Here is a 19,972-nt window from a genome sequence, read left to right as displayed (position 1 = left end):
TATGCACCACCTTCTGCATGAAAGAGATGCCTCTTAGACCCCTCTTAAATCATTCCCCTCTCACCCTAAACCTATGCCCTCTAGTTCTGGTCTCCCCAACCCCAGGGAAAAGACTTTGTTGATTTATCCTATCCATGTCCCTCATGATGTTATAAACTTTTATAAGGTCTCCTCTCAGCCTCCGATACTCCAGGGAAAACAGTCCTAGTCTGTTCAGCTTCTCCCTATAGCTCAAATCCTCCAACCCTGGCAAAATCCTTGTAAATCCTTTCTGAACCCTTTCAGATTTCACAACACCTTTCTAATAGGAAGGAGGCCATAATTGCACACAATATTCCATTGGCCTAACCAATGTCCTGTACAGCCGCAATTCCTGTAATCAATACTCTGACCAATAAAGGAAAGCATAACAGACGCCTTCTTCGCTATCCTATCGAGGTAAAAATAATGACTGCAGATGTTGGAAACCAGATTCTCGATTAGTGGTGCTGGAAAAGCACAGCAGTTCAGGCAGCATCCAAGGAGCAGCGAAATCGACGTTTCGGGCAAAAGCCCTTCATCAGGAATACAGGCCGAGTGCCTGAAGGGTGGAGAGATAAATGAGAGGAGGTTGGGGGTGGGGATGAAGGTGATAGGTCAGGGAGGAGGGTGGGGGAAGGTAGCAAAGAGTACAATGCGTGGATGGGGGTGGGATGAAGGTGGTCTGTCAGATAGGAGGGTGGAGTGGGTAGGTGGAAAGGAAGATAGGCAGGTAGGACAAGCCATGGGAACAGCGCTGAGCTGGAAGTTTGGAACTAGGGTGAGGTGGGCGTAGGAGAAATGAGGAAACTGTTGAAGCCCACATTGATGCCCTGGCTTTGAAGTGTTCTGAGGCGCAAGATGAGGCATTCTTTCTCCAGGCGTTGGGTGGTGAGAGAGCGGCGGTGAAGGAGGCCCAGGAGCTCCATGTCCTCGGCAGAGTGGGAGGGGGAGTTGAAATGTTGGGCCACGGGGCGGTGTGGTTGATTGGTGCAGGTGTCCCGGAGATGTTCCCTAATGTGCTCTGCTAGGAGGCGTCCAGTCTCCCCAATGTAGAGGAGACCGCATCGGGAGCAACGGATACAATAAATGATATTTAGGGCCTTGGATAGAGGTGAGGGAGGAGGTGAGGGCACAGGTTTTACAGTTCCTGCAGTGGCAGGGGAAGGTGCCAGGATGGCAGGTGGGTCGTAGGGGTGTGTGGACCTGACCAGGTAGTCACGGAGGGAACGGTCTTTGGGGAGGGCGGAAAGGGGTGGGGAGGGAAATATATCCCTGGTGGTGGGGTCTTTTTGGAGGTAGCGGAAGTGTCGGTGGATGATATGGTTTATGCGAAGGTTGCTAGGGTGGAAGGTGAGCACCAGGGGCGTTCTGTCCTTGTTATGGTTGGAGGGGTGTGGTCTGAGGGTGGAGGTGCGGGATGTAGACAAGATGCGTTGGAGGGCATCTTTAACCGCGTGGGAAGGGAAATTGTGGTCTCTAAAGAAGGAGGCCGTCTGGTGTGTTCTGTGGTGGAACTGGTCCTCCTGGGAGCAGATACGGCAGAGGCTGAGGAATTGGGAATACGGGATGGTATTTTTACAAGAGGTAGGATGGGAAGAGGTGTAATCCAGGTAGCTGTGGGAGTCAGTGGGTTTGTAAAAAATGTCAGTGTCAAGTCGGTCATCATTAATGGTGATGGAGAGGTCTGCTGTACCTGCATGCTTGCCTTCATTGACTGGTGTACAAGAACACCCAGATCTCTCTGTACTGCCCCTTTACCTAAATTGATTCCATTGAAGTCCTAATCTGCCTTCCTGTTCTTGCCACCATAGTGGATACCCATACATTTATCCACATTAAACTGCATCTGCCATGCATCTGCCCATTCACCTAACTTGTCCAGGTCACCCTGTAATCTCCTAACATCCTCATCACATTTAATTAGCAATAGATTCACTTCTGCCCCTTTAAAAAAACTGAAATTGTGCTTTTGTTGGGTAAGGGACTACGTGATTGCAAATACATTTCTGGGAAGATTGGGTCCACTTCTAACTTCGCCATGTGATGTTGAGAACCTGACGGAATGTAAGAAAACTAGCTGTAACTGCTATTGACATGGCCAAGAGGGTAAAGGAAGATATTTTTAAATAAACCTCTGAGAAATGCATAATAACTCTAGAGAGAGTGCCGCATACATTTCCCACCATGATACCTGATAGCAAGTTTTGAGAAGATTTGTAGCTCAGGTTGAGGTTCTGGATGTAAGTTTCCTCACTGAGCTGGAAGGTTCATTTTCAGATGTTTCATCACCAGATGAGGGAACTTCATCAGTGAGCCTCCAGATGAAGCACTGGTGACATGGCCTGCTTTCTATTTATTTGTTTAGGTTTCCTTGGGTGGATGATGTCATTTCCTGTGGTGATGTCATTTCCTGTGATGACATCACTTTGTGTCCTTTTTCTCAGGGGTGGTAAATGGGATCCAAGTTGATGTATCTATTAATGAAGTTCCGGTTGGAATGTCATATTTCTAAGAATTCTCATGCGTGTCTCTGTTTGGCTTGTTCTCGAATGGATGTGTTGTCACAGTCGGAGTGATGTCCTTCCTTATCTGTATGTAAAGATACTAATGAGAGTCTGTCATGTATTTTTGTGGCAAGTTGATGTTCAAGTATCCTGGTGGCTAGTTTTCTGCCTGTTTGTCTAAAGTATTGTTTGTCACAGCTCTTGCATGGTATTTTGTAAATGACATTAGTTTTGCTTGTTGTCTGTATAGGGTTTTTCAAGTTCATTAGCTGCTGTTTTAGTGTGTTGGTGAGTTTGTTGGCTACCATGATGCTAAATAGTCTGAATTGTCTGGGATGTCTTTGATATAGGGGAGAGTGGTTAGGGTTTCTGGGTGTGTTTTGTCTGCTTGTTTGGGCTTATTACTGAGAAATTGGCAGACTGTGTTCATTGCGTATCCGTTCTTTTTGAATACCCTGTATAAGTGATTTTCCTCTGCTCTTCATAGTCCCTCTGTGCTTCAGTGTGTGGTGGATCATTGAAATAAAGTTCTGATGCAGCTTCGTTTGTGGGTGTTGGGATGATTGCTTCTGTAGTTCAATATCTGGTCTCTTTGTGTTGTTTTTCTGTAGACGCTGGTTTGAAGTTCCTCATTGGCTGTTTGCTCTACTGTGACATCTAGGAATGGCAGTTTGTTGTTGTTTTCCTCCTCTTTAGTGAATTTTATGCCGGTAAGGGCAGTATTGATGGTCTTGAAGGTTTCCTCTAATCTGTTTTGTTTAGTAATGATGAAGGTGTCATTCATGTACCAGACTCAATGTTTGGGTTGGATGGTTGGCAGAGCGTTTGTTCGAGTCTCGGCATTACTGTCTCTGCTAAGAACCCTGATATTCGCGATCCCATCGGTGTTTCATCGTTTTGTCTGTAGGTTTTGTTGTTGAAGGTGAAGTGAGTGGTAAGGCAAAAGTCCACGAGCTTAATGATGCTGTCCTTGCTGATGAAGTTCGTGGTGTATGACGTATGTATCTTTTGGTCTTCTAATAGTGTTGTCAGTGTTTTCTTGGCCAGGTTGATGTTGATGGATGTGAACAGGGCTGTTATAAAGTCATAGAGTCATTGAGGTGTACAGCATGGAAACAGACCTATCGGTCCAACCCATCCATGCTGACCAGTTATCAATCTAGTCCCATCTGCCAGCACCCGGCCCATATCCCTCCAAACCCTTCCTATTCATATACCCATCCAAATGCCTTTTAAATAATGCAATTGTACCAGCCTCCACCACTTCCTCTGGCAGCTCATTCCATACATGTACCACCCTCTGTGTGAAAAATTTGCTCCTTAGGTCTCTTTTATATCTTTCCCCTCTCACCCTAAACCTATGCCCTCTACTTCTGGACTCCCCGACTCCAGGGAAAAGACTCTGCCTACTTACCCTATCCATGTCCCTCATAATTTTGTAAACCTCTATAAGGTCACCCCTCAGCCTTCGACACTCCAGGGAAAACAGCCCCAGCCTGTTCAGCCTCTCCCTGTAGCTCAGACCCTCCAACCCTGGCAACATCTTTGTAAATCTTTTCTGAACCCTTTCAAGTTTCACGCCATCTTTCCGATAGGAAAGAGACCATAATTGCACTCTCTTCCCAGTCTGAATGTTTCTGTGAATTTCTTTCCTCTGAAAATTGTCACATCCAGACAAAGAGGTTCTTCTGCAGCTGTACAGGGCCCTCGTGAGACTGCATCTGGAATATTGTGTTCAGTTTTGGTCGCCAAATTTGAGGAAAGACATTCTGGCTATTGAAGGAGTGCAGCGTAGGTTCACGAGGTCAATTCCTGGAATGGCGGGATTACCTTACACCGAAAGACTGAAGCGACTGAGCTTGTATATCCTTGGGATGCTGCCTGGCCTGCTGTGCTTTGACCAGCAACACATTTGCAGCTGTGATCTCCAGCATCTGCAGACCTCATTTTTTACTTGTATATCCTTGAGTTTAGAAGACTGAGAGGGGATCTGATTGAGACATATAAGATTATGAAAGGATTGGACACTCTGGCAGCAGGAAACATGTTTCCACTGATGGGTGAGTGCCGAACCAAAGGACACAGCTTAAAAATACGGGATAGACCATTTAGGACAGAGATGAGGAGAAACTTCTTCACCCAGAGAGTGGTGGCTGTGTGGAATGCTTTTCCCCAGAGGGCAGTGGAGGCCCAGTCTCTGGATTCAATTAAGAAAGAGTTGGATGGAGCTCTCAAAGATAGTGGAATCAAGGGTTATGGAAATAAGGCAGGAATAGGATTCTAATTAGGAATGATCAGCCATGATCATATTGAATGACGGTGCAGATTCGAAGGGCTGAATGGCTTACTCCTGCACCTATTGTCTATTGTCTATTGTCTAACACTTTTATCGTGCTACACTCTTTTCAATGTTACTGTTCTGTTGGTATGTCTTTATCCTTCATTTTACACCTTCTCCCACCTACTCAAACACAGGTAAGTCACAACATAGGTTTTATAAAGCCTATTTACAGTTCTTGCAATCCTGGCAAGCTGTAAGTTTTAATTAATATCATTTTGGGTTATTCTGTGCAATTCTGGTCTCCCTCCTATTAGAAAGATGTTGTGAAATTTGAAATGGTTCAGAAAAGATATACAAGGATATCGCCAAGGTTAGAAGGTTTGGGCTATAGGGAGAGACTGAATAAACTGGGGCTGTTTTTCCTGGAGCATCAGAGGCTGAGGGGTAACCTTATAGAGATTTGTAAAATCATGGGTAGGGTAAATAAACACGCTCTTTTCCCTGGGATGGGTAAACCTTGTGGGAATCCAGAACCAGAGGGCATAGGTTTATGGTGTGGGGGGGAAAATGTAAAAGGGATCTAAGGGACAACATTTTCATGCTGTGGATAATGTGTGTATGGATTTAGGGTGAGAGGGTAAATATATAAATAAGACCTAAGGGGCAACTTTTTCACGCAGAGTCTGGTGTGTGTATGGAACGATAAATGGCAGAGGCTGGTACAATTACAACATTTACATGAGTAAGAAGGGCTTAGAGGGATATGGGCCATGAGCTGGCAAATGGGACTAGATCAATTTAGCATATCTGGTCGGCATGGACGAGTTGGACTGAGGAGTGTGTTTCTGTGCAGTACACCTTTATGACTCTATGACTCTACATACTCAAGGTAGAGATTCATCTATTTGAATTGCTCCTTGCATTCCCTCTCCCAGCCCTACTTTTCACGAAGTGAGCCCAGCTGCACCTTTGTGGTAATGCTTGGAGCCAGGATGTAATGGGTTCAACTCTGTGATCCACAGATTTATGCATGTAATCTAAGTGGGCCTCCATGTGTTCCTGAGTGGGTACTGCACTTGACCATCTTTTGTAAGAGATATTAAAATGAGTTCCCAGCAGCCCTCATGTGTGGACCTAGAAGATTCTGTGCCGATATACAAAGAAGCATGGGCCATTTCTGCCCAGAATCCTGTCCAAGATTTACCATTCATCAACATCAGGGAAAGTAAACTATCCTGTTGTGTTATTTCCTGTAGTGCAAGCTTGTTGAAAAGTACCACTTACAGAAACGATAGAAACATAGAGAAATAGGAATAGGCTATTCAGCCCTTCGAGCCAGTTCCACCATTCAATGTAATCATGACTGATCATCCAACTCAGTCCCCTGTTGCTCCTTTTATCCCTTATCCTTTGATCCCTTTAGCCTAAGAACTATATCTAACTCCTTCTTGAAAGCATTCAATGTTTCGGCCTCAGCCACTTTTTGCGGCTGAGAATTCCATAGGCTCACTACTCTTTTGTCCATCCATAACAAAGTGGCTGACTGATTGGCTTCACTTATACAAGTGTTCACTCCTGTCAGCACTGATGCTCAGTAGCAGCAGTGTGAGTACCATCTACAAGATCCATTGCAGCAACTCAACAAGTCTCCTTAGATAGCGCGATCTCAATGTTCAACATTGCAATCTGGAAAGATAAGGGCAGCAGACAGATGGGAACGCCACCACCTGCACGTCCCTCTCCACGTCCTACACTTGGAATCATATCATTGTTCCTTCAGTGTCGCTGGGTTAGAATCTTCCCAAACAGCACTTGAACTGCAACAGTTCAAGAAGGCAGCTCACTATCACCTCCTGAAGGGACAACCAGGGATAGACAATAAATGTTATCCTATCCAGTGATGTTCATATCCTGTGAATGAATAAAAAGATCATTAATTCTTAATGTATTTTGCCCTATTTTCTTCGAGACAAATGCCTTTCAACTGTTTGGTTACTCCTGAAACAGACATTGAGCCTTTCCTCTAGAGTTCTCAATGTACAAAAGATATTTCATTTATGAATAACCTACAATGACTTATTCATGATTTCCTGCTGTAAGAATACTCGGGCTATTTTGTATTGTAAAACCCTCAGGATAATTATTGAAATTTTATATATAAGGACATGAGATTTTAGTAGTTAATCAATCATTGGTGTGCGTTATAAGGAGTGGCACTCTGCATATTCAGGTGGGTCCTTACCAGCTATTGCACACATATTAATGAAAAGGGATTAACTTTTCTATGCACTAAACTAAAATCAATCCATATTTCAGTGTTGCTAAAGGGCATCAGGCTAATAGTATAATGTGTAGATAAAATACTAGCCTGCAAATGAAATTCACGCATTACTGGGGTTGAGCTGCAAATCATAAAATACGACGGTGGAATTCTTTTTAAAAACACTAAAAACCAGTTCAAGTTAATCTGTTCTTTTGACTCAAAGCTTATATTGCTTATTCCAGGAAGAGTAAATTGTCCCTATTAAAGGCCAAGTGCTGGGAAATGGGGTTTGTGTGGAGGGACAGTTTGGATGACATGGACCAGTTTGATCTCCGTGCTCACCTGTCCCAGTGTTGTAAGACTCTATGACTCTATGACTTCATGATTTCACATGTCGAATGCACTCATGGTTTAAAGCAAAAATCTGCTACCGTAACAGTTTGGTCCTTTGTCCTAACTGGAGTCATCAAGTCACCGAGTCATAGAGCTGAACATCATGGAAACAGATCTTTCGGTCCAACTCGTGCATGCCAACCAGAAATCCTAAATTAGTCTAGTCCCATTGCCAGCATTTGGCTCATATCCATTTAAACCCTTCCTATTCATGTGTCTAGAATGGTGCTGGAAAAGCACAGCATCCTCAGAGCAGAGATTTTCCTGCTCCTCGGATGCTGCCTGACCTGCTGTGCTTTTCCAGCACCACTCTGATCTAGACTCTGGTTTCCAGCATCTGCAGTCATTGTTTTTTCTCTTCCTATTCACGTACCCATCCAAGTGCCTTTTCTGTGTTGTAATTGTGTCAGCCTCTACCTCTATCTTTGGCACATCTTCAGTCGAATGGCAGGTTAAGGTCTGGGCTGTGGCACTTGAGTCTGTTGACAATCTCTCTGGCAATCACTGTAGGTGGTGTACATCTACAGCAATGACCCCACTATGTCTGCCTTCTACCCTGCGTGATGTGCACTGCTGTGTTGCCACACCATTCTCCCATTCCAAGAGCACTAGAATTAAGAGCAGGATGATGCCATTCACTCCCTTGAGCTTGTTTCACCATTGAATCAGATCAAGATTGATTTAATGATGACCGACACTCCACTATCCAGCCTCCCCTGTTAACCAGAACACATTACTCCCTCATCAATCAAACACCTCTGTAATTTAACCGCCAATATATTCAATGACTGAGGTGAATCTTCTCTGGCAGAGGGTGGTGAGTGTATGGAATGAGCCACCAGAGAAAGTGGTAGAGGCGAGCACAATTACAGCATTTAAAAGATACTTGGACAGGTACTTGGATTGGAAAGGTTTAGAGGGAGATGGGCCAAATGCTGGCAAAAAGTACTAGGTCAGATTGGAACGTCTGGTCGGCGAGGGCGAGAAGGGTCGAAAGGCCAGTTTCTGAGCTGTGCTGTGTGACCCTCTGGGGAAGAGAATTCCAAAGTCCCTTGGTCAGTCCCCTGTTCCCACTTTTTCCCCACAACTTTTAGCCCTAAGAACTATATCTAATTCCTTTTTGCAAACATTCAATGATTCGACTTCAATCACTTTATGTGGCAGAAAATTCCACAGGCTCCCCACTCTGTGTGAAGACATTTCTCCTCATCTATTTCCAAAATGGTCTACCTCATATCCTTCGTATGCAACCTCTGGTTCTGGACTCGCCAGTAATCAGGAACGCCCTTCCTGTGTTTACCCTGTCTAGTCCTATTGGAATTTTATAGGCCTTTATGTGATCCCTGCTCATTTTTCTTAACTCAAAAATTAAATTGAATCCAATTCACAATTATTTTAAAAATTCTGGGATTGGAACTACATCACTGGTCTTTCATTGTTGCTGGATCAGCATCCTGGAATTCCCTCCTCAATAGCATTATGTGTATCCCTACAGCACTCGGACTGCAGCAATTCAAGAACGCAGCTCACCCCTACCTTCTCAAGGGCAATGAGGGGTAGATAATAAATATTGACCCAGCCAGTGACACGGACATCCTGTAAGTGAATTTTAAAAAACGTAAAAATGAGGATTGTAAAATTGAGACATTGGCAAACTGTGAATTAATGTAGGTCAGGAAGGGTTATACAGTCATAGAGTTTGCTCACTAAGCGAAAGGTTCATTTCCAGACGTTTCGGCACTCTACTAGATAACATCTTCAGTGGGCCTCCAGGCTTTCTATTTATATATTTGGGTTTGTTTGGATTGGTGATGTAATTTTGTATGGTGATGTCACTTCCTGCAGCGATGCCATTCCCTGTTCTTTTTCTCAGGGGCTGGTTGATGGGGTCTAACTCTATGTGTTTGTTGATAGAGTTCCAGTCAAAATACTATGCGTGTCTCTGCTTGGAAACGACATCACCAATCCAAAGAAACCCAAACATATAAATAGAAAGTAGGAATTTTCAGCACTGCTTCACCCGAGGTCCACTGAAGATGTTACCCAGTAGGGTGACAAAACGTCTGGAAATGAACCTTCCAGCTCAGCGAGCAAACCTACATCCAGAACTTCAACCTGAGCTACAAATCTTCTCAAAACTCACTAAGTCATAGAGTCATTTAGATATACAGCACAGAATCAGACCCTTCGGTCCAATTCATCCATGCTGTCCAGATATCCCAATCTGCCCTAAACTTGTTTGCCAGCATTTGGTCCATATCCCTCTAAATACTTGCTATTCATATACCCACCCAGATGTTTTCTAAATGTTGTAATTGTAACTTCCTTTGGCAGTTCATTCTACATATGCACCACCATCTGCATGAAAAGGTTGCTCCTTAAATCCCCTTTATATCTTTTCCCTGTTGCAGGTTAGGATACAGAAACAGAGCTTCAGCTAAAACATTGCTTAAGAATGAGTCATTATTGCTCTGTAAGAATTCTCTTTCAGTCTCCTCGATTTCCAATTCCCAACACTGAGCTGTTATTATAGATTATTTGCACTCTTAAAAAAAATCATTAATTAGATGTGAATGTCAGTAAAAGTTGTAATTAAGCGACAAATCAGTATCAATTTTAATATCTGATGTAAATAATTATATGATTAAATCTGTACCATCAATTTTGGGGTGTAAATGTTGCATAATTTTACATTGAAAAGTAGACCCAAAACCCAGGTGCTTAGTTCAGTAACTGCATGGCATATGCAAAATTATATTGTAATCATTGGGTATTGCATGACATTTCTTGAGCTAATCTCTCATTTCTACTCCAAGCAGATTTACAGAAACAATAGCTAATTAGAAAGGTATTTACAGCAATTTTACATCCTAATCCCTTTCAGGGCCTCTGAATGACACCTTTTCCAATGACATTTCAAAGGCAGTGCAATGCTGTTCTTATCACTTTTAACACTTTCCCTGATTCCAACCAACAAAAGAGGAATTGCTGCTGTATCTTGTTGATGCTACTGTCATGGGAATCTGTTGTGTCCATAATTATAGTCCCATCGTGGTCAGGAAAAGGCCTTTCCGCCCATCACTGTGGCTCAGTGGTTAGCATTGCTGCCTCACAGTATCAGAGACCTGGGTTCGGTTCCACCCTCGGGTGACTGTCTGTGTGGAGTTTGCACATTCTCCATGTGTCTGTGTGGGTTTCCTCTGGGTGCTCTGGTTTCCTCCCACAGTCCAAATATGTGCAGGCTAGGTGGATTGGCCATGGGAAATGGCCTGTAGTGTGCAGGCTAGTTGCATTAGCTGTGGGGGTGGGCGGTGGATCTGGGTGGGATACTCTTTGAAGGGTTTGCTGTACAATTGATGGGGTGAATGGCTTGCTTCCGTACTGTAAGAATTCTATGAGTCTGTGCCAGTCAAAAAACAGCTACCTAACTGTTCTTATTCCATTTTCTAGCCTTGGCCCATGGCTTTGCATGTCATGGCATTGTGAGTGTATTCGGCTTCTGATGAAGAGCTTATGCCCGAAATTTCAATTCTCCTGCTCCTCGGATGCTGCCTGACCCACTGTGCATTTCAAGCACCCCACTCTCAATTGTGAGTCTACATCCAAATACTTCAAAAACCCTCTCCCAACCTTAGAGACAGTGAATTCCAGATTCCCACCATCCTCTGCATGAAAAAGATTTTCCCCTCATCTCCTCTAAACTTTCTGACCCTTACCTTAAACCTATGCCCTCCCCCGGTCTTTGATCCCTCCACCGAGGGGAATGTTTTTGTCCCGTCTACACCCCCATCTCAATCATATCCCCCTCAAGTCTCCTCTGGTCTAAGGAAGTCAACAAGGTAAAAACAATGACTGCAGATGCTGGAAACCAGATTCTGGATCAGTGGTGCTGGAAGAGCACAGGAGTTCAGGCAGCATCCAACGAGCAGCGAAATCGACGTTTCGGACAGGATAAAGGCAGAGAGACTGAAGCATGGAGAGATAAGCTTGGGGAGGTTGGGGGTGGGGAGAAAGTAGCATAGAGTACAATGGGTGAGTGGGGGAGGGGATGAAGGTGATAGGTCAGGGAGGAGAGGGTGAAGTGGATAGGTGGAAAAGGAGCTAGGCAGGTCGGACAAGTCTGGACAAGCCATGGTGAGTGCTGAGGTGGAAGTTTGAAACTAGGATGAGGATGGGGAAGGGGAAATGAGGAAACTGTTGAAGTCCACATTGATGCCCTGGGGTTGAAGTGTTCCGAGGTGGAAGATGAGGCATTCTTCCTCCAGGCGTCTGGTGGTGAGGGAGCGGCTCCACACTTCAGGCTCTCTGCCTTTATTCCTGATGAAGGGCTTTTGCCCGAAACGTCGATTTCACTGCTCGTTGGATGCTGCCTGAACTGCTGTGCTCTTCCAGCACCACTGATCCAGAATCTAAGGAAATCAACTCCAGTATGCCAAACGGGTAGAGTCCATACGTTTGCAGGTAGTAGTCATTATTGTTGTAAATTGTAAATTGCAGTTGGCTGTAGGGACCTCAGCTGGAGGTGGACAATTCCTGGAGGGGGAATTAAGAGGTGTAGGGGTTGAGGGGAGTGGTTCAGCAGCAAGGGCAGGGGAGTGGATCTCAATGGGTCCCTTCCTTCGCTGAGTGCCTTTGAACAAAGAATCCTGACACCCGACCTGGAAATGCACCCACATGGGTTTGCTGTTTCTGGTTTGCAACGGGATGAATCCCTCATCTGTACCTGGGTGAATACCAGCAATGGTACGATGAGGGCCCTGCATAACAATTAATACAATAACAACCCACTTTCCAAGCCTCAGTTGGTGGCAGAGTGAGATGGTTAATGGTATCAGGGAATGTGGGGAGAGCATGGAGGTGTGCTGTTGACGATGGGCAATTAGCCAGGACGTGCAAGGGCTGGGCAGACTCAAGGGGCTGAATGATCCACTTTGGCTCCTGCATCCCTCTGTTCCTAAGGTAATGATGAGAGTCAGTTGGTATGGTGGCAGTTTGAGGAGTCTCCAACCATGAACAAAGATGTCTTGCTGCAATTATACAGGGTCTTGGTGAGGGCACTCATGCAGTATTGCATGCAGTTTTATCTGTGGAAGGATGCTCTTACTATCGAGGGAGTACAGCGAAGATTTACCAAATTGATTCCTGGGATGACAGAACTGATGTATGAGGAGAAATTGCATCTGTTAGTATTGTATTCACTGGAGTATATGAGGGGGTGCTCAAAAAACATATAAAATTCTAACAGGACTTGACAGATTAGATCCAAAAAGGATTTTCCCATTGCTGGGGGAGTCCTGAACCGAGGGTCGTAGTTTAAGGATAAGGGGTAAATGTTTTAGGTACGAGATGAGGTGAGATGCTTTCACCCAGAAAGCATTGTGCATTTTCAAGAAGGAGGTAAATGTTAGAGGTCACATGACGCCCAAGTTATAGTCCAATAGGTTTATTCGAAATCACAAACTTACGGAGTGCTGTTTCTTTGTCAGGTGAATTTTGGATGCTATAAACCAGAAGCAAAAACAGAATTGCTGCAAAAGCTCGGCAAGTCTGGCAGCATCTATGGAGTGAGAAATAGAGACCCTTTGCTCCAATTCATCTGTGTTGACCGATCATCCCAACTTGTCCGAGTCCCATTTGCCAGCACCCGGCCCATATCCCTCTAAATCCTTCCTATTCGTATACCCATCTAGCTGCCTTTTAAATGTTGTAATAGTACCTGCCTCCATCACTTCCTCTGGCAGCTCGTTCCATACACGCATCACCCTCTGCATGAAAAAGTTTGAAACCCTTCCCCCTTATGTTAAACCTATGCCCTCTAGTTTTGGACTCCACCACCCTCGGAAAAAAGACCTTGCCTATTTGCCCTATCCATGCCCCTCATGGTTTTATAAACCTCGATAAGGTTACTCCTAAGCCTCTGATGCTCCAGAGAAACCAGCCCCAGCCTATTCAGCCACTCCCTATAGCTCAAACCTTCCAACTCTGGCAACATCCTTGTAAATCTTTTCTGCACCCTATCAAGTTTCACAACAAGATTTCCTATAGAAGGGAGACAGGAATTATACGCAATATTCCAAAAGTGGCCTTACCAATGTCTTGTACAGCTGCAATGTGACATCCCAATTCCTGCACTCATTGCTATAACCAATGAAGGAAAGTACGCCAAATGCCTTCTTCACCACCCTGCTAAGCACCTGCACTCCAAGGTCTCTTTGTTCAGTAATAAGCCCTAGGACCTTACTATTAAGTGTACAAGTCCTGCTCTGATTTTGCTTTTCCAAATTGCAGCACCTCGCATTTATCTAAATTAAACTCCATCTGCCATTCCTTAGCCCATTGGCGCATTGTACTCTGAGGTAACCTTCTTCACTGTCCACTACACTTCCTATTTTAATATCACCTGCAAACATACTAACCATACCTCCTATATTCCCATCCAAATCATTTACATAAATGATGAAAAGTAATGGACCCAGCACTGATCCTTGCAACACATCACTGGTCACAGGCTTCCAGTCTGAAAGGCAACCTTCCATTGTCACCCTCTGTCTCCTACCTTCGAGTTATAGAACAATACAGCACAGAACAGGCCCTTCGGCCCACGATGTTGCGCCGAACATTTGTCCTAGCTTAAGCACCTATCCATGTACCTATCCAATTGCCGCTTAAAGGTCACCAATGATTCTGACTCTGCCACTCCCACAGGCAACGCATTCCATGCCCCCACCACTCTCTGAGTAAAGAACCTAAACCTGACATCCCCCCTATACCTTCCACCCTTCACCTTAAATTTATGTCCCCTTGTAACACTCTGTTGTACCCGGGGAAAAAGTCTCTGACTGTCTACTCTATCTATTCCCATGATCATCTTATAAACCTCTATCAAGTCACCCCTCATCCTTCACCGTTCCAATGAGAAAAGGCCTAGCACTCTGAACCTATCCTCATACGACCTATTCTCCATTCCAGGCAACATCCTGGTAAATCTCCTCTGCACCCTCTCCAAAGCTTCCACATCTTTCCTAAAGTGAGGCAACCAGAACTGCACACAGTACTCCAAATGTGGCCTTACCAAGGTCCTGTACAGCTGCAACACCACCTCACGACTCTTGAATTCAATCCCTCTGCTAATGAACGCTAATACACCATAGGCCTTCTTACAAGCTCTATCCACCTGAGTGGCAACTTTTAAAGAGTTAGTTCTATATCCAGTTGGCTATCTCACCAGTCTACCCTGTGGAACTTGTTGAAGGTTTTGCTGAAGTCTTTATAGTTGTCTACTACTTTGCCTTCATCAATCTTCATTGACACCTTCTCAAAAAGCTCAATCAAGTTAGTGAGACATGATTTCCCACACACAAAGCCATGTTGACTATCCCTAATCAGGCCTAGCCTTTCCAAATACATGTACATCCTGTCCCTCAGGATTCCCTCCAACAACTTACCCAGCACTGATGTCAGGCTCACAGGTCTATAGTTCCTTGGCTTTTCCTTACTGACTGAAATAATGAGATCACGTTAGCCAACCTCCATTCTTCTGGCATCTCTCCTGTGACTATCAATGATACAAATATCTTAGTGAGGGGCCCAGCAATCTCTTTCCTAGCTTCCAATGAAGTTCTGGAGATCATGTCCTGGAGATTCATCCAACTTTATGCATTTTAAAGCCTCTAGCAACTCTTTTTCTGTTATATGAACTCTTTTCAAGACATTGCTATTCATTTCCCAAGGTTCCTAGCTTCCTTGTGCTCCTCCACTGTAATTAATGTCGCTTTTAATATCTAACTCATCTCCAATAACATTAGCAAATTTGCTGGTGATACAAAGCTGGGTGGCAGGGTGAAATGTGATGAGGATGTTAGGAGATTACAGGGTGACCTGGACAAGTTAGGTGAGTGGGCAGATGCATGGCAGATGCAGTTTAATGTGGATAAATGTATGGTTATCCACTTTGGTGGCAAGAACAGGAAGGCAGATTACTACCTAAATGGAATCAATTTAGGTAAAGGGGCAGTACAAAGAGATCTGGATGTTCTTGTACACCAGTCAATGAAGGTAAGCATGCAGGTACAGCAGGTAGTGAAGAAGGCTAATAGCATGCTGGCCTTCTTAACAAGAGGGATTGAACATAGAAGCAAAGAGGTGCTTCTGCAGCTGTACAGGGCCCTGATGAGACCACACCTGGAGTACTGTGTGCAGTTCTGGTTGCCAAATTTAAGGAAAGACATTCTGGCTATTGAGGGAGTGCAGCGTAGGTTCACGAGGTCAATTCCTGGAATGGAGGGATTACCTTACATTGAAAGACCGAAGCGACTGGGCTTGTATACCCTTGAGTTTAGAAGACTGAGAGGGGATATGATTGAGACGTATAAGATTATGAAAGGATTGGACACTCTGGCAGCAGGAAACATGTTTCCACTGATGGGTGAGTGCCGAACCAGAGGACACAGCTTAAAAATACGGGATAGACCATTTAGGACAGAGATGAGGAGAAACTTCTTCACCCAGAGAGTGGTGGCTGTGTGGAATGCTCTGCCCCAGAGGGCAGTGGAGGCCCAGTCTCTGGATTCATTTAAGAAAGAGTTGGATAGAGCTCTCAAAGATAGTGGAATCAAGGGTTATGGAGATAAGGCAGGTAGCGGATACTGATTAGGAATGATCAGCCATGATCATATTGAATGGCGGTGCAGGCTCGAAGAGCTGAATGGCCTACTCCTGCACCTATTGTCTATTGTCTATTGTCTAAAATAGACAGTCATGTTGACCTTTAATGGCCAAAAACAGAAGTTTCTGGAAAAGCTCAGCAGGTCTGGAAGCAGCTGTGAAGAGAAATCAAGATTAATGCTTTGGGTCCAGTGACTTTCCTCAGATCATCAATAACCACGGGTGAAGTGCAGAAGGCAGAAGGTTCGAGTCAACTCCGGTGGTGGAAGTGGGAGATTAGGTCTGATCTGATCTGGCTGGGGTAGGTAGAGGCAGTGCTGGGGGTAAATTTGGGATCCAAAGGGTATTGTGATCACAATCGGGAGCACGTAAAGATTCTGAAGACTGTTTAACTGGGAGTGTCAGAGCTAAGTGTAAGGTCTTCAATACTTACTTAGGGATTAGACTCTGCGTGCAATGGTTTCACTTTTCCAGAGTAATCGTTTTACAAACTTTTATTTGAACCATCCAAAGTCTCCAATTAATATGTCACCTTTCGGAGTGTTTCATGCGGAGGGAAATTGCCGAGTGGAAAATTTTATGTCCCAGACAATTCCTCTGGAGAGCACTATGATGGGGATTCTACAACTCCCATCTACACTGCAATATCAATTGTCTGGTCAGACAGAAACCCAGGCACTTGCATTGTTTGTAGAGAACAGACAAAGAGCCAAGGACCAGTAATGAATCCCAGTGCTGAAGAACCTGTACTTACAATTAAATTTCTCCCTCTGCATCCAGACATGAAGCTCAGCTAAGGCATGAGCCGAGAGCTGCTGTGCTTTGTGCAACTCATCTGACTGGTGGCTGGAGGTGTCAGGAGACAAATTGATCTCCTCAGCGTGCCCTCACATGACGGAGAAAATATGTGGGGAGAAAAATTTCACTGAGTGGGCTTTGACCTGAACAGAAATATATTGGACCAAGCTGTTCACTTGTACTTAAGTCAGATAAACTCTGAAACAATTGTATAAAAGTACCAAGAGACTGATCCTCCTTTCAAATGGTGGTGTGATGGTAATGTCAATGTGGCACTAATATAAAAGGCAAGGCTAATGTCGTGGTGACACAGGTTCAAGTCTCATCATGACAGATAATAGAACCTGAAATCAATTAATTGATCTGGGATTAAATGTTAGTCTCAATGATGGTGGCCATGACAACTATTAATGAATGTAGACATTTGACTGCTGACAAAATCATAAACATTTTCTGAAAAATCTGTAATGAAAAATTAGTCTAACAATCTCAGAATCCCTACAGTGACAGAAGCAGACTATTCAGCCCATTGACTCTCTGAAGAGCATCCCACTTTGACCCACCCTATCATTGTAACTGTGCATTTCCCATGGCTAATCCACCTAGCCTCAACATCCGCGGTGACTACAGGCAATTTAGCATGGCAATCTACCTAACCTGTACATCTTTGGACTAGATTAGATTGCCTACAGTGTGGAATCAGGCTCTTCAGCCCAACAAGTCCACATCGACCCTCCAAAGAGTAACCCACCCAGTCCCATTTCCCTCTGACTAATGCACCTAACACTATGGGCAATTTAGCATGGCTAATTTACCTGGCCTGCGCATCTTTGGACTGTGGGAGGAAACCAGAGCACCCGGAGGAAACCCACTCAGACACGGGGAGAATGTGCAAACTCTACACAGACAGTCACCCTAGGCTGGAATCAAACCTGGGACCCTGGCGCTGTGAGGCAGCAGTGCTAACCACTGAGCCACCTGGAAACCATACAATGAGTCTTGTAAAAACCCATCTGGTTCACTAATGTCCTTTAGGGATGGAAATCTGCTGTCTTTGCTGGCCTACATAAGACTCCAGATGCATAGTAAAAGGGTTGATTATTAACTGCCCTTTGAAATGCTTGAGAAAGCGATTCATCTGAAGACCAGTTGGGATGGGTGACAGGTGCTGAACTTGCTCATGATGCCGACATCTTGGGAAAGCAGAAAGAAATTAATTATTTGACTAGGATCGAACTGGGGAATTGGCTTGATTATGGCAGAGCTGTGAAGGATAAGAGGGACAACTATTTTAAACGTAGCAGAAATAAAAGTCAGTCACTTAAAGGAACAGCAATCCCCAGTAAATTCATAACCTCTGCCTCTGGAGTCTGCTCACTTTCCCGACCTAACTCTCTTCTCTCCCTCCAGACTGAAGCTTCCATCAGGAACTTCGCATGGTTCCACTTTCACACAGAAAATGCTATTGGCGTTCTCAGAGAAACAGCTACTAATTTATTCTCAGTGGAAGCTGCTGATTGACATGGCAGATACAGCCTTACAAAGAGAAGTAAGTTACTGTGGACTGTGGATGGTAGGCATTTTGCAAATGAATAATACATAAAGTGCTCAGAGCCCAATTTATGAGCACTCAACAAATTAATCATTCATTTTGTGACCTCTGCCTTATGCAAAATGAAACTCAAACCTATTGTTGAACAAAATACAATATCGACATCAGTTTTCCAGATTGATGTCAAATCACTTTCACTGAAGTCAGTTCTCCAGGCTACTATTGTCTGTTCAACTTTCTGACCAAACTTTTCTTTTAATGAATGCACACATCAAATAACGAGCATATTGAATTCCTTACTTGCTGTCTTAATGAGCCAAAATTTCTTAGGCAGGGGATTACGGTAGGTGTTAGAATTTTTCCCTACCCTTACTCTGCCACTCCTTGGTGACAGAACCCATGTTGAAATATATTCAACACTCTTGTACATAACTGAAGGCTTCTTGAGATTTAAATTAGTTACATTCCTGGTAAAGGCACATCAGTGTCACAGACAGGCGGACTGATTAATAAATCGCTGAGGGGACCACACAGAGCAAGAGCATGAAAGATCACCGAGAAAGAGGGAACTGATGGGTGGGGGAAGGGGAATAGTTCAGTGATGCACAATATTTCTTTATGTATCTTAATTGGCTTTGAACCTTCTCTCTCTACCGTGGAAAAGGAATTGAAATACCGTCATTTGAAAAAAAATATTTACAGGATGTGGGCCCATATTTATTGCCCATCCCTAATTGCCCAGAGGGTAGCTTTTTCTTTGATTCACACAATGAAGGCATCGCTAGCTAGACCATTATTGATTTCCCATCTCTAATTGCCCAGAGGGCTGTTAAAGGCAACCACATTGCTGTGGGTCTGGTGTCACATGTAGGTCAGACCAGGTAAGGGTAGCAGTTTCCTTCTCTAACAGGCATTAGTGAACCAGATGGATTTTTCTAGCAATCAACAATGGACTCATAGTCATCATTAAATTCTTAATTCCAGACTTTTTTCAAATTCAAATTGCTGTGTTAGGATTCAAACCCAGGTCCCAAGAACATTAGCTCTGAGTTAACAGTCCAATGACGATATCACTAGGCCATCACCCCAACTGTTGACGCAACAGCAACTTGGATTTTGAGGCACTCCCATGGCTAAGTGGTCAGCTCACCCCACCTCACCCTCCCCAAGATTCAACTCCTTTCATCCATTGGTGCTTTCATTGATATTTCAATATTTTTGTAGAAGCATAATAACTAGGGGCAAGAGTAGGCCATTCGGCCCTTTGAGACTGATTCACAATTCAATAGGATTATGGCTGATCCACCAACATAGTCCCCTGTTCCTGCTTTCTCCCCATTCCCTTTGATTCCTTGAGCCCTAAGAACTATATCCAACTCCTTCTTGAAATGGTGTTTTGCTTTTTAAAATTTGCCTTTGAACTGAATGTTAAAATCTTCTTGCTACACTTTATTAAAATAGGGGAAGAAATGGATTATGGGAAAGCCTTGCCATAG

This window comes from Hemiscyllium ocellatum, chromosome 9, assembly GCF_020745735.1.
Source record: "Hemiscyllium ocellatum isolate sHemOce1 chromosome 9, sHemOce1.pat.X.cur, whole genome shotgun sequence".
NCBI lineage: Eukaryota > Metazoa > Chordata > Chondrichthyes > Orectolobiformes > Hemiscylliidae > Hemiscyllium > Hemiscyllium ocellatum.
The sequence above is the reverse complement of the archived record's forward strand: the minus strand, read 5'-3'. Positions refer to the sequence as shown.